This window comes from Epinephelus moara, chromosome 16 (genome assembly GCF_006386435.1).
Source record: "Epinephelus moara isolate mb chromosome 16, YSFRI_EMoa_1.0, whole genome shotgun sequence".
Taxonomy (NCBI): domain Eukaryota; kingdom Metazoa; phylum Chordata; class Actinopteri; order Perciformes; family Serranidae; genus Epinephelus; species Epinephelus moara.
In genome coordinates this window covers 4,268,000-4,282,463 of record NC_065521.1, presented here as the reverse complement: position 1 = coordinate 4,282,463, position 14,464 = coordinate 4,268,000, and the positions used below count along the sequence as shown (strand labels likewise).

General features: G+C 43.4%; 1 protein-coding gene across 1 annotated transcript in view; it reads right to left on the bottom strand.

The window, feature by feature from the left end:
• Positions 1–3,151, bottom strand: part of gpr173 (G protein-coupled receptor 173) — an 8,503-nt gene extending 5,352 nt beyond the window's left edge. The window contains exon 1 of the mRNA XM_050064701.1: positions 2,176–3,151. The gene's annotated coding sequence lies outside the window, so the exon portion shown is untranslated. The remainder of the gene's footprint in view (positions 1–2,175) is intronic.
• Positions 3,152–14,464: the final 11,313 nt, after the last annotated feature.

Below are 14,464 nucleotides of genomic sequence, written 5' to 3'. Positions count from 1 at the left end.
TATATATATATATATATATATATATATATATATGTATCTATGTATATATATATATATATATATATATATATATATAAAAGCATAATTATAAGGCTACGAAAACCAAACGAATTTTATTTTATAGCGATTATACACTTATATAAACATATTAATGGGTAGAATATTCAGATTCAGATTCAGATTGACAATAAACCATGCCAAATATTACACACTGGCCCTTTAAATGCTATTTTAGTGGAGGCTTTACTCTCTTCACAATTTATTGTTTCTTATCTGTGACATACTGTACAAGTAAATACAAGCTTCGTTTCCACTGAGGGAAAAGGTGTCAGTATACAGAAACTGACAGGAGGTCTGCGTCACCGCGACGCAGAGCGTCAGGTTGGGCGAGTTCAACTTTCTGTCAACAACGGGGGTGTTTTGACCCCCATTTTCACAGGTAACTTAGATTGTCCCCCCCGCCGCAGGAAATAATGGATTAATTCTGGAAAGCTATTGATGTAGAACTTTTCTCCTTATGAAAGTAACACGGCGATTATTCGACCAATGAGAATCTGGTCGGATGAGAGCACTAGTCGACCAAGAGACTACAGCCCTACAAAAATGTTTTGGATTTTGACTTGGTTCTTGAAATAAATGTCAAAAGACTACAACACTTTCATGTAACAAACTTTTTTTTTTTTTTTTTTTCTGAAAAACTTTTAAGCATTATCCACTGGAGTGTAGGTCTACTGCTGGGCCTAGCTGGGTAGTAAGTCAAGAACTGAAGATCAGGGTTAAACGTTAAAGAGTTGTTCACCCAAACTACAACAACCTTTCTCCTTTCATGCTAGTGTTATTTGTTCCCCAGGTTTTGAAATCAAGATCAGATATTACTACCTTTTTCCAAGTACTAAAGTGAATGCAACTTGATTTGAACTGCTAACATTTTTCAAAAGCCAGTGTCTTCTGTCACCGTGCAGAATTCACACACTCTCAACGGTGTTTAGTGTTAATTAGCAAATGTTAACATACTATCATGGTCACTAAAAAGATGATGAACATAGGCAGTATTGCCTGCAAAATATCAGCTTGTTAGCATTGTCATTATGAGAATGTTAGCATGCTGAAGTTAGCATTTAGCTCAAAGCACCATTATACCTAAGTACCTTACACAGCTGCTAGTATACCTGTATACCAGGAATATTCAACTTGCTTTGTGAATCATTTTATTTTCATTGTGAATTAGAAAATGGTCTGTGGTCACTTGGTCACTTGGTGCACCTTTGAAGGATGAGTGTAAACACACTCCATATGAGTGGAAAATGGCCTGATGAACAAGAAAGAAGTTTAGCAAATCAAGATAAAATCATTTAATCAATTACACTTCCATCAACTGTTTTTATCAGGTCCTTTTTGGCGTTGCAGTCCTCATAGCTCCACAGGCTGGGAAATACAGGAGCTGTGAAAGAGGCTGTGTGTCTTGAAGGAGGGGCTCTGCGAAGCTGGAAATTGGTTGGCGGCGGAGGGCAGAGTCACTGTCAGGAACTGGGTAGCAACAGCAGCCCAATACCTCTGACTTGATGCTGGTGGGAGGAGGCGACAAAGCTCACTGGATAAGATGTAGACAGAGTTGGTCTCTGACAGCAGGGCCCAGCATCAGGCCTCCTCACATGGAGCCGACAGGTCTGATGAGGACTGGAGAGCCACCAGCTACTGCAGTCCAGCATTAGAGCCTGGGTGGCTTCAAATCACACACCACACAGCCTGCATTACTTCAGCAAGTGGCCGTGTATTCTCTGGGGGGTACATTACACCAAATGATATTAAATCACTTTGTTGTCCCAGTGCTGAGCGAGGCCCTACAGCTGGTGGAAATTCTGTATTATTCATCATCAACACAACATGCTGTCACACTGACCACTGTATGCTGCTCTGATGCATGCATCAAACATTAGGATTTGCTCAGCATAATGCAACCCCTCATTAGAGGATCATGAAAAAAGGCTGAGGCAGACAAAAGGCACCAGTCCCAGAGAGCTGTGACAGTCTGGGCCTACAAGAGGCTGCTAACGCAGCATGAGCTTTTAACACTCAAACAAATGGCATGCAAGAATGCAGAGGCAGGCCACATGACATTTTGCAGACCGGGGACCTGTAGGCAATACAAAATGGTAGTCATGTTATGCTGCTTACCTGCTGTGAACTGCTCTCCTCCACACTGTAGCAGGCAGGCCGTCTATTGCAGTCCACATGAAATGTGTGCTACAGAGATCCACCTGGCTGTTCCCACAGACAAATGACTAGCTGGAAACGACTGTAAATAAAGGCAGCCGCACCTGGTGCTGTATTGACAGCTGTGTCAGCGGTCCAGATCTTTGTCAAATGTATCAAGGAAGCCTGCTGCGGACTCCCTTTATAAAACAAAGGGTTTTAAGAAGCCAAAGCAGCGTTTCCTCTTTTTTCTTGTGCATGTCATGTCTCCGTTTTTTCCACAGAAGCTCGTGCCGGTCGCCAATAAATTCCCAGACCGAGTGGCAGCACACAATGTGGACTCATCACCATTCATATAGGGTTTGCTGGTGTGTCCGCCGTCAGGTGCTATCTCCAGCCTTGATTTGATAAACCGCAGGTGGTAGTATCCTACAGGAGAATTTGTAAACTCATCTTTTCTTGGAGCGGAGAGACACCAGCAGACGCCCTGTGGAGCATCTCCTGCTCGTAGTTTTCGGAAACCCTGTCGAGCCACCGCCACACTTGCTTTCGCATTGTTCCAGTCAAACCGAGAGAAACCTCACGTTTGTTGTACATTAAGCCCTTTAACATGCCGGACAATCCATGGGTTTCTTCTCAGAATAAAACCTGTCAGCTAGCTAACGCACTGAGACCAGAATGCCCCGAGCGGACAGGGCTGCGGGATGACACCCAGGCCAATCCTCATTCTGTCCTGCAGCCCAGAGGCGGCCAGGCATTTCACGAACGGGCGGATGTGTGGGATGACACAGAGGATGGAAATATCCGAAATGAGCTGCCTGCCCCGGCAGTGCCGCTGGCAGGTGGACGCACGGTTTTATTCGGAGCAGTAAGGCGAGTTTCGGAAATAAGCGCAACATTCAATCGTCAGAAAAGGCGGCTACTGCTGGTATCACCAGTGATTTTAATCCCGTCAGAATGTTCCATGGACAGGGGCGGCCCCAACCTTTTTTAGAGACGTGGGCAGGCCCTCCCTACCAGAGAGCCAGTGCTTATGTAGCTGAGTCAATGTGTTGTTCATGTTATTTTATTTTGGTGAACATTCTCCAAACCTGTGTGAAACAATAATATTAATCATAATGATAATAATTATCATTTTAAAAAAATAATTGTATTTATAGCCTTTCAGAGCACTCAAGGACACCTTACAAGACACAAGTAGTAACAACAAGTAACAAGTAGTAATGTGTCCATAGATAATAAAAATCAAACAATTCAGTAATATACATTAAAAGTTAATAAAAAGACTAGACAAAAATAATATGTAATTATTATTATTAATTGTAAATATTAGGTATAAAATCAACATAATAAAATCATCATCAGTGCAAGACTCAATATGGGTGTCACCATTAAATCAGACTGAATATGCCATCTTAAAAAGGTGTGTTTTCAGACAGGATTTAAAAGTGGAAAGGGAGTCAGTATTGTGAATGTCATGGGAGAGAGAGTTCCAGAGGCCTGGGGCAGAATGGCTGAAAGGTCTAGAACCCATGGTAGACAAGCGGGTAGATGGTAATGTGAGTTGGATTGCAGAAGAGGATCTAAGAGTACAGGAGGGTGAGTAGATATGAAGGAGTTCAGACAGGTACGAAGGAGCTTGATTGTGAAGGGCCTTGAAGGTGAGAAGCCGAATCTTGAAATTGATGCGATATAGAAAGCCAGTAAAGTTGCTGGAGAACAGGTGTGATATGATCTATGGAGGTGGCTCTAGTAATGATTTCTAGAATAACTGGAGTTAATGAAGACACTTTGGAGGAAGCCCAAAGAGTACAGGAAGAGGAATTGCAGTAATCAATACAAGATGTAACCAAAGAATGAAGAAGGATAGCAGCGCTCTGAGGTGTAAGTGATGGGCAAAGTAGGCCTAGTGGATAGATAGAGCTGGGTGTCGTCAGCATAACAGTGGAAATGAATACCAAGTTTTCTGAAGGTATGGCCAAGAGGTAGAAGGTAGATGATAAATAAAAGGGGACCTAGGACAAAGCCTTGAGAAACACCACAAGTAACTGGAAAAGAGTTGGATCTGAAATTTCTGATTTGAACAAAATGCGTATGGCCAGAGAGATATGATTTAAACCAGTCGAGAACAGCGCCAGTGATACCAGTGGTAGCTAGTGTCTCTAGAAGGATGTTATGTGAAATTGTATCTGTAGCCCCTTTTACACTGCCAGATCTTTGGAGAATGTTGGGCCGTTTTGCTGGCCAGCTGTAGCGTTTAGACACACAGAGCTGGATTGGTGAGTTGATCCGCGGTGCCCAATTTTCCGCCTCATAGGGTAGACATATTGGCGGAACCTTTTTGGTTTAAAAAGAATGAGGCGCCCTGTGCTGTTGATGACTTGTGGGAGGAGCTGTTGATGACGCCGCACGTGCGACCCACTGGCGGTGGATAAACATGAAACAGCTGATAGCAGGAATGAGCAGCTAGTAGCAAGAGGGAAAAGCAAAACTGAAAGACACTGTAAAGATGAGCAACTGGGGAGACAACGAATTGCGCGCCCTCCTTGTCCTCGCAAATGAAGAGGCCATTAACTGTCAAATGACAGGAATGGTGAAGGACGGGCAACTTATGAGAGAATCGTTGAAGGATTGACCAGCCGCGCCTTCCCTCGGAGTATGTCACTGTTTACGTCACATGCTGAGCTACAGGTTTTGTCACTTGCTCACGCACCCCATTGCCCCGAAAAAAGCACATTCTATATGAACAAAAGTAGGCAGGCGGCATTTTGCTGCACTCCCTGATTTTGTTTTTATACTGCCAATGCTGAAGGAAGACTGATTGGACTTTCCTGTAAATTTGCACAATTCCAATTTAAAAAGGGCTAAAGGCTGCACTGCAAAGATCAAAAAGAACAGTAGTATTTTTAGATGCGGTCAGTTGCTGGTGAATATTTTCAATTTTGGCGTTAAAAAGTTCATAAAGGTGTTACACTGGATTAAATGTGCATAATATGTTGATTTAGCTTTAGAAAGAGCATCCTTAAAGACATTCCAGGCAACCTCAAAAAGACTATGAAGTCCATTGTTGTAATACGAAACCAGTTCATCAGGGGTGGATAAGTTATCTCTGCTGGGGAAGTTATCATTTTCACTGGAAAGAGCTGATAAATCAATGTTCTCAGTGTTACAGAAAGAAATAAAGTGTAGCAGTTTTGTTTTTGATAGTGTGAGGTTGACATTGACCGATATTAACTTGTGATCAGAAATGGGAAAATCAGGTCTCTGGCAATCAGCCTGGAAGCAGAAAAGGCTTTCGATTCTGTACGATGGGACTTCGTATATTTGGTTCTACAACGTTTTGGCTTCAGGGAGGAATTCATAGGGTGTATCAAATCCTTATATGACTCACCAACAGCTCGGATTAAATTGAATGGCAGTCTATCAGGAGTAGTTACTCTAGAAAGGGGTTGCCGTCAAGGTTGTCCCTTAAGTCCCACCTTTTTTGCAATATTCATAGAGCCACTTGCTCAAATAATTAGGGAAGACGTTGGAATAACAGGAATCTCAATTAACAGCATAATTATGAAATATGTCTGTACGCAGATGACATTTTTGTGACCCTCTCCAACCCAGAATCCAGCCTGCCTAAACTTATGTCATGCCTTGAACAGTTTGTTTTTTATTCAGGATATAAGTTGAACATACATAAAACCCAAATCCTTTTCTATAACTATTCACCAGACGAGAACATACGTAAAAAGTACAATTTTAAATGGAAAGCCAACGTGATCAAATACCTCGGTATCAATATACTAAAGAAACTGACTAATATTTATAAAGAAAATTATGACACTGCTACAAAGGAAATAAAAACTGATATGGACAGGTAGGCACCCCTAACACTAAATATGTATAATCGAATAGAGATTAACGTGCTCCCACGATTGCTGTTCCTTTTTCAGTCCCTGCCAGTAGAGATACCAATGAAACAGTTCAATGAATGGAATCGATTAATTTCCAGGTTTATATGGAAAGGTCAGAAGCGTAGTGTGCGCTTTAAATCACTACAGTTAACAAAAGAAGAGGGGGGAATGTCTCTTCCCTGCTGTGATGGCTGCACTTGCAGCCACACAGCAGCATTAAAGGTGGTAACCCTTCTTCACTCCTAAGTTATGCATATTGCATTTTATTTGGATTTAGTTTACAGTCAAAATAAATACACAAAACACCTTGATTTCATTTATACAAGTTAATACTTTATTTTGTTTAGTCTGATGGTGCATTAGTTCAGTTGTAGCGTGCACAATTTAACTTCTGTACAGTTTCTTTTGTTAACCTGTTTCTCTTTCTTTTGAGTTACCGTACTGGGGGTGTTGCTGCTGCTGCTGCTGGTCATCTCACGCCTGGGATCCACTGGCATTTTTTGTGTCCGCCGTGACGCTTATGCCTATTCGTTTCCTATGGATCGCGTCAAACCGTTGTCGACATTTTGGGTAGGCGGCGCAGTTGTTTGAGCAGCTCCTGCGTGTCCAAAAGTTGACCGCGACTCAACTTTATGCAAATTAACCCGTCAGACGCGAGGACACTATCCAATGGGAGCAAGCTCGGTGGTGGTCTGTCGTGACGTTTCATTTCCTTTCCCTCTCTGGAACAACATGGCAATGGAAGATAAGTTAATCGTAGCAGTGGCGAGAGCTTTCCTATAGCAGCCGCGTCCATCTGTATTTCCACATATTTCTGGGCTACACCTCCAAAGCGTCCTTTTCAGGGTAGGCGTCGCATCCGGCAATGATTTTCGGTGACGCCAGTGGATCCCAGGTGTCAGGCTGATAAAAGGGATGCAGCCCTGGAAAAGGCCTGTATTTATGCAGGAAGTGGCTAATAGGGACGTACCAAGTGTCTGCCACTCATGGGGAGGGAAGTTTGCTACTTTAGTTATTCTCTTTTATTTTCTAAGGAAGTATTGGTTATAACATTATTGATTGTTTAGTATTAAGATAATTTACATTGTGGAAAGTTTTTGTTCTATTTTGTTATCTGTAGTTTAGTTTGTTGTTTAGTGTTTGTGTGTGAACCCCCTTGTGTGTCTCTACTGGTCTGATCAGCCAGTATATAAGTTCCCCACTGTGTTAATTGTTAGGACATTTTTTCATTTTGTTAGTTGCGTTAGGTCTGTTGCGTTCATTCTTTCCTAACCTAAGTTACAGTACATTTGTTAATTTGATCTTTGTACCAGCATTTTGAGAATTTTTTGTAAATATTATTTGCTACTTGTTAAAATAAAAAAAAAATTCTGAAAAGCCACCTGTGTTTCTCATGCCTGCCAACTCGGTCCCTCACAGTTGGTGGCAGTGGTGGGATCAGCTGGTTGAGAGCACAGGGTTTTTTTCCCTTTTGCTCCATTTTTCCCTTTTTTCATTTTGTTCATTTTTTTCCCCCTCCCCTCCTGCATATTGTGAGGCATGCAGCGTGGAGGAAGAGGTACCTGAGGGCAAAGGGTGGAGAATAGAGAAGCATACACAGAACTACAAGACCAGGCTGATGGTGAAACAGAGATGGTGGGTGAAGCTTTAAAGGGAGCATCAGGCACTGAGGGTGAAGATGGTAAAGAGCCAACTTTGAGCGATCTAGCTGGCATTATTCAGGCCTTCATGGGGCAGCAACAGGCCCGGGAGGTGAGGCTGAGGGAGGATGCTGCACGCCAGGAGAAACGTTTCCAAATGCTTAAACATCAGTTCACACTTTTGCAACAGGAAGCACAGGCTCGTACTTCTCCGGTACCAGAACTCACTTCAGCCATGTCAGACCCCATGGAATCCCCGGATGATGATCACCTGCAGGCCCAAGCTGCAAATCCAGAACCCAGCTCCTCAGCTAAGACTTCACCAGGTCAGTCTCGATCCTCTCATGAACCCAGACTAGAGAAATTAATCCAAAACGATGATGTTGAACACTTTCTCATTACATTTGAGAGAATTGCATCTGCCTGTTGGTGGCCAAAATCTGACTGGGTTTTCCACCTCATCACATTGCTGACTGGTAAGGCCAGAGGAGGCTATGTGAACATGGATATTGATGATTCAATCGACTATGACAAGGTAAAAAGTGCCATTTTCAACAAATATGACATTAACCCTGAGACCTACAGACAAAGGTTCCGTTCCCTAGATGTGGGACAAGATGAGAGCCCCAAGGAGCTGTATGTGAGGCTAAAGGAGTTATTTTTGAAGTGGATCCAACCCCAAGGTAAAACTGGTCATGAAATCAGTGAAATCATTATTATGGAGCAATACCTGAGAATGTTGTCCCCTAAGCTTCAGGTTTGGGTGAAAGAGCATGGGCCAAAATCTGCTGCTGAAGCCGCCACCCATGCTAATGTGTTTGTGGCCGCCCGAAAGAAAAATCAGCCATGGAGCAACATGGCCTGGAAGGTGAAAAGAGACACTCTGAGGCCAACATCCTCTCAATACCACCAGAGAGCAGCGTAAAATCAAAAGCTAACAAAGCTCCTGTTTATTACTTGTGTGGGCAGGAAGGGCATATTAAACCAATGTGTCCAAAGAATCCAGCAAAACTGACTCAAATGTGTTTTGTGCCTCGGAAAAATGTCAACATAAAGCCTACAGGTGACCGGTTGATTAAAATTACAACTGTTAAAATCAATGGGAAAGATCTCAGAGCCCTTATTGACACTGGCAGCACGCAGACCCTTGTGCATAGACAGTATGTACCTGCTAATGCTATCTGCACCCTGGAGACCATCCCCATCTGCTGTGTACATGGTGATGAGAAGCCGTACCCCACTGCTGATATATATATTGAAGCTCAGGGACAGTCTTACCTGCTAAATGTAGGGGTTGCAAATGACTTGCCATTTCCAGTAGTTTTGGGTGACGATTTACCAGTTCTCTATGATCTTTTGAACCCAGTGCAAAGTTGTAATATGGCAGTCACCAGAGCCCAAGTTTAAAAAGTGGATGCAGAACACTCAGCTCTCAGTGCCTTGCCTTTCATTGGTGTTGAGCTTGAGACAAAGCCCGGGAAGTCTCGGAAGCCCCGTAGCCAAAGGAGGCGAGAGAAGTTTCAACTCACTACTGTACAGTCACCAGCTGAGGCTGCTCCAGACATGCCCCTGGGTTTTCAAATACCAACCAGGAAAATGATACAACTTTGTCCACCATTTTGCAGAGAGCGAGGGAAGGGGTGCCAGAGACGGAACCTGATGGCCGAAGGGAGCATTATTTCTTCCAGAATGGTGTTCTTTACCACCAGCATGATGAGGCTAAGCAGCTAGTAGTCCCACAGGAGGCCTGGGATGTAGTTCTTACACTGGGCCACTCCATTCCCTGGGCTGGCCACCTGGAGAAACACAAGATCACTGCATGCATTAGGCGCCATTTTCACTGGCCGGGTTTGTGCTCTGATGTGGCCCAGTTCTGTAAGAGTTGCCCTCAGTGCCAAAAGACATCAATTAAAGGTCCCACCCAGCACCACTCCAGTCTCTCCCAGTCATTGGTACTCCTTTTGAACGCCTTGGGATGGATGACGGCCCACTCGTGAAAAGTAAAACAGGGAACCATTACATGTTGGTAATCACTGATTATGCCACAAAATACCCAGAGGTTTTTCCATTGAAATCAGTGAAGGCATAAACAGTTGCTTTTTCCTTGGTTCAGTTTTTTTCAAGAGTTGGGTTCCCTTGTGAAATTTTGACAGACCAAGGTACTAACTTTATGTCTACACTCCTCTGGCTACTGGGCATAAAGAGTGTATGCACCACCCCTTACCACCCACAGACGGATTGACAGAGCGCTTCAACCAGACCCTCAAACAAATGCTCCGTAAGTTTGCGAATGAGACACTTTCGGACTGGGACCAGTGGCTTCCCTACCTCCTCTTTGCATATAGGGAAGTACCCCAAGCCTCCACTGGTTTCTCCCCCTTTGAATTCCTCTATGGGCATGAGGTGAGGGGGCCTCTGACCTTGCTTAGGGAAACCTGGGAGGGTGATCAGGGGAGGGGGGGACCTGTTAATGCCATTTCTTATGTTGTGCAGATGAGAGAGAGACTTCAGCGGATGAGTAACCTAGCCCAGGCACACATGACGGAGGCTCAGCGGCATCCAAAAACCTGGTATGACCGCTCAGCCCGACAAAGAAGCTTTGAGCCTGGTCAAATGGTCTTGGTCATGCTGCCAACCAGTGACAGCAAACTGTTGGCAAAGTGGCAGGGGCCCTTTGAGGTTAAGAACAAACTGGGGCCCACTACCTATCAAGTCTCCACACCAGGGCACCGGCGCTCCAGTCGTGTGCTTCATGTGAATCTCCTCAAAGAGTGGGTTCCGAGAACTGCAACCCCTTCTCAGGAGGTGTTGCTTATCCAGGCAGTGAGGGACGAAGAGGAGATGGATGACCACTACCTGCCTTCACCAGCATCCTCTAACCCAGATCTGAGCCATCTCTCAGAAGAACAGCAGTCACAGGTGAAAGCTTTGCTTAATCCAGAAATATTTCAAGAATAGCCAGGTCGTACGGACCTGGTGGAACATGAGATTGTACTGAAACCTGATGCACCTGTAAGACGGATGAGTTACAGAATACCAGAGCGTCTGCTTGTGTCTCTGAAGAAGGAGGTGGACCTTATGCTGTCGCTGGGAATAATCCAGCCTTCAAAAAGTGAGTGGTGTAACCCTGTGGTTTTGGTTCCCAAGAAGGATGGGACAGTACAATTTTGCATTGATTTCAGATACCTTAACTCACTGTCAAAGTTTGACTCTTATCCTACTCCACGAATTGATGACCTCATTGAGCGCCTGGGTAACGCAAAGTACCTGACCACCATTGACCTCTCCAAGGGCTACTGGCAAATTCCCCTGGCCCAGCAGTCACGGGAGCTGACGGCGTTCCAGACTCCCTGGGGACTCTTCGAGTTTACCGTCTTGCCGTTTGGATTGCATGGTGCCCCCGCAACCTTTCAAAGGTTGATGGACCAGGTACTCGTTGGGCTCTCTGATTTTTCCTGTGCATATCTTTATGACATTGTCATTTACAGCACCACCTGGAAGGAGCACTTGAGACATGTGAAGGAAGTCTTGGGACGCCTGCATTCTGCAGGCCTGACCATTAACCCAGCCAAGTATGTCTGTGCCAGAATGGAAACAGAGTACCTGGGCTTCACGATTGGAGGTGGGTTGATTAAACCACAAGTGCACAAAGTCCATGCAATTGAGTCACGTCCTGTTCCACAAACCAGGAAACAACTCCGGTCATTCCTGGGGATGGCAGGCTTCTACCATCAGTTCATACCGAACTTCTTGGCCAGAGCTGCTCCTTTGACTGACAGAACTGGCTCATGATGCCCCAATCAGGTCCAGTGGACAGCAGAGGCTGTGGCAGCTTTTCAGGACATCCAGCAGTCTCTGAGTAAGAATCCAGTTCTCCATAGTCCTGACTTTGAAAAGCATTTCATCCTGCAAACAGATGCCTCCGAGAGGGGTATTGGTGCTGTGCTTTTGCAGGGACCACTGGAGGACCAACATCCCGTGGCCTACATCAGCAGGAAGCTATTTCCCAGGGAGGTCTGCTATTCCACAGTGGAAAAGGAAGCTTTGGCAATGAAATGGGCCTTGGACTCCTTCAAATATTATCTCCTGGGGAGGGAGTTCACCTTGGGGAGTTCCCCTTGGAGACCGATCACAAGGCACTGCAGTGGCTGGAAAGGATGAGGGACACCAACGGCTGCATCACCCGGTGGTACCTTGCCATGCAACCATTCAGGTTCATGGTCCATCACATCCCCGGCAAGGACAATATCACTGCAGACTATCTGTCTCGCTGCCAGAATGACAGCCACACAGCAGCACTAAAGGTGGTACCCCTTCTTCACTCCTAAGTTATGCATATTGCATTTTATTTGGATTTAATTTACAGTCACAATAAATACACAAAACACATTTATACAAGTTAATACTTTATTAGGTAACACTTTATATCAAGGTACACCTATTCACCATTAATTAGTTGCTTATTAGCATGCAAATTAGTAACATATTGGCTCTTAATTAGTCATTATTAAGTACTTATTAATGCCTTATTCTGCATGGCCTTATTATACAACCAGTAAGCCATTAACTAAGAGTTTTCCATCAATAACCTCAGAATTATTGCTTATTAGTAGTAAGTAAGGAAGTTGTTGTATATGAATTACGATCTCAATATGCTTTGCTTAGTATGAACTTTATAAGGTGGTAGTACCATAAGAATAGTTATTCTCCCTTACTAACACTTAATGAATATGGTCTGTTCTTACATAACAAAACACAAAACTACAAGTGTTAATAGTGTCCAAATAACTCTAAATTAAGTCTTTGTTACTAGAATATATTCGCCATACTAAAGTGACATCTTGATCACTAATTCACTAGTAGTTGAACACTTATTAACCAACACATGTTCCCTAATCTAAAGTTGCCTCCTTTTCACACTTAGTTAATATATTATAGCACATAACTACTGCAATGATCAAGTGATGGGTTACACCTTTGAAAAAAAATGTATCTAACTATAGGTTCCCTCTCATTCAGTGGTAGAATAACAAAGACAGCAAGTACAAATACCTCATTTATTAAACCACTGGTTCAGGTTTTCCCAAGGCTGACAACAAATACTGCCTGAACTTGCTGTGTAGTTTAACTTACAGGTAATGGGGTCTACCTGAAAATTCAAACACTGACAAGTATCAGTGTATATGAACATGTCATACAATATGGTATCAAATGTATAAGCAGGTCATACTGTATGATAATACGGGTACTCTATTGTTGAAAATCTGTGTGATCCTTTAACCAAAATCTGCCTGCTTACAAAAAACAGCCTAAACTTGCCCTATAACTACTGCATCAGGTGATTTATTTCCTCTGTGCACTAACAAGGATAAAACAAAATCTGCACAGGTTAATATTTCACATTTCCAATACAATACAACAGATTTTTAACTGAACAAAGCAGCTCACTTAAGTCTTAATATTTCATCAACAAGGGGAGGAGTTGGCCGTTGGACTTCATGTCCTCTATAATGCTCTTTTTCTAATTTGGGTTGCACATCTCTTAGCAAAGGACTGCAGGGTCTCAGTTGCAGGATCATACTTCAGGGTCTTGAAGGTTTCAGGATCCACAATGTTGAGCTCTGCAATTGCAGCAGTCATCTTGATGGTTCCCCGGTCCACGCCATTGATTCTGAAGGCTTCAGTCATGGTGCGGACTTTGCTGATGCTTTTCAAGACTTTGTTATATCTGCTGATAACCTCAGCTGGCCCTTTCACTGAAAAATATATAAAACAAAAAAACACGAGAAATGAGCACAAACAACTGCTTAAGGTCAGCTGAAATTGCTCAAACTGGTCACTTCTCTTTTGATAAAAGTATGAAGCATATTCTTTGATTTAAATTTTACTGAGGATTTGCACATCACAACAATGCCACAATGAAGGTGAGGGACAATTAATCCTTACAGTTTTGTAGTTTTTTAACACAAAAAACAAAACAAAAACAAAAAAACCCTCTCAACCCACCCCCTCCCGAAAGCTTACATAGAAAAGAAAAAAAAAAAAGAAAAGAAAATAAGACATGTATAAAGTTTTGACAACTAATAGTACACCAGGTAAAACACTAAAGAGCAAAGAGCACAAAGATCTGGATCAAACCTACTCAAATACAAGAGGAGCCATCCTGGGCGCGAGCCTTACCACAAGAGACCGACCACTTGTCCAGCAGAGGCTGCCATATTCTCAAAAAAATAAAATCCTTTTTGATTAGGTCATAACAAAGCCTCTCCATGTGAAGCACATTCCCCAAATCTCTAAGCCACTGCTGGAACTGAGGACCATCCTCAGACTTCCATTGTTGTAGAATTAAACGTCTAGCCAGCAGTGTGCACAGGGATATGGCTTGACCTTCGAATTTGTTGATAGAGGGGTTAACTGTTACTGCTCCAAAAATAGCAAAAAGTGGGTCAGGGGCAATATCTTTCTTAAAGGCTTTTGACATGTAGTCAAAAACCAGTGACCAAAAAGAATCTAGCTTAGGGCAAAACCAAAAATGATGGGCAAGTGTACCGGTCTGCTTACACTTGTCACATAGTGGGGAGGTGTTAGGATATATGGAGTGAAGCTTGGACTTCGAATAGTGAAGTCTATGGACTACTTTAAATTGAACTAAAGTATGTCTGGCGTTTATGGAACTGTGATGAATATTATCCAAAACTGAGACCCAGACTTCCTCGGGAGTTGTAG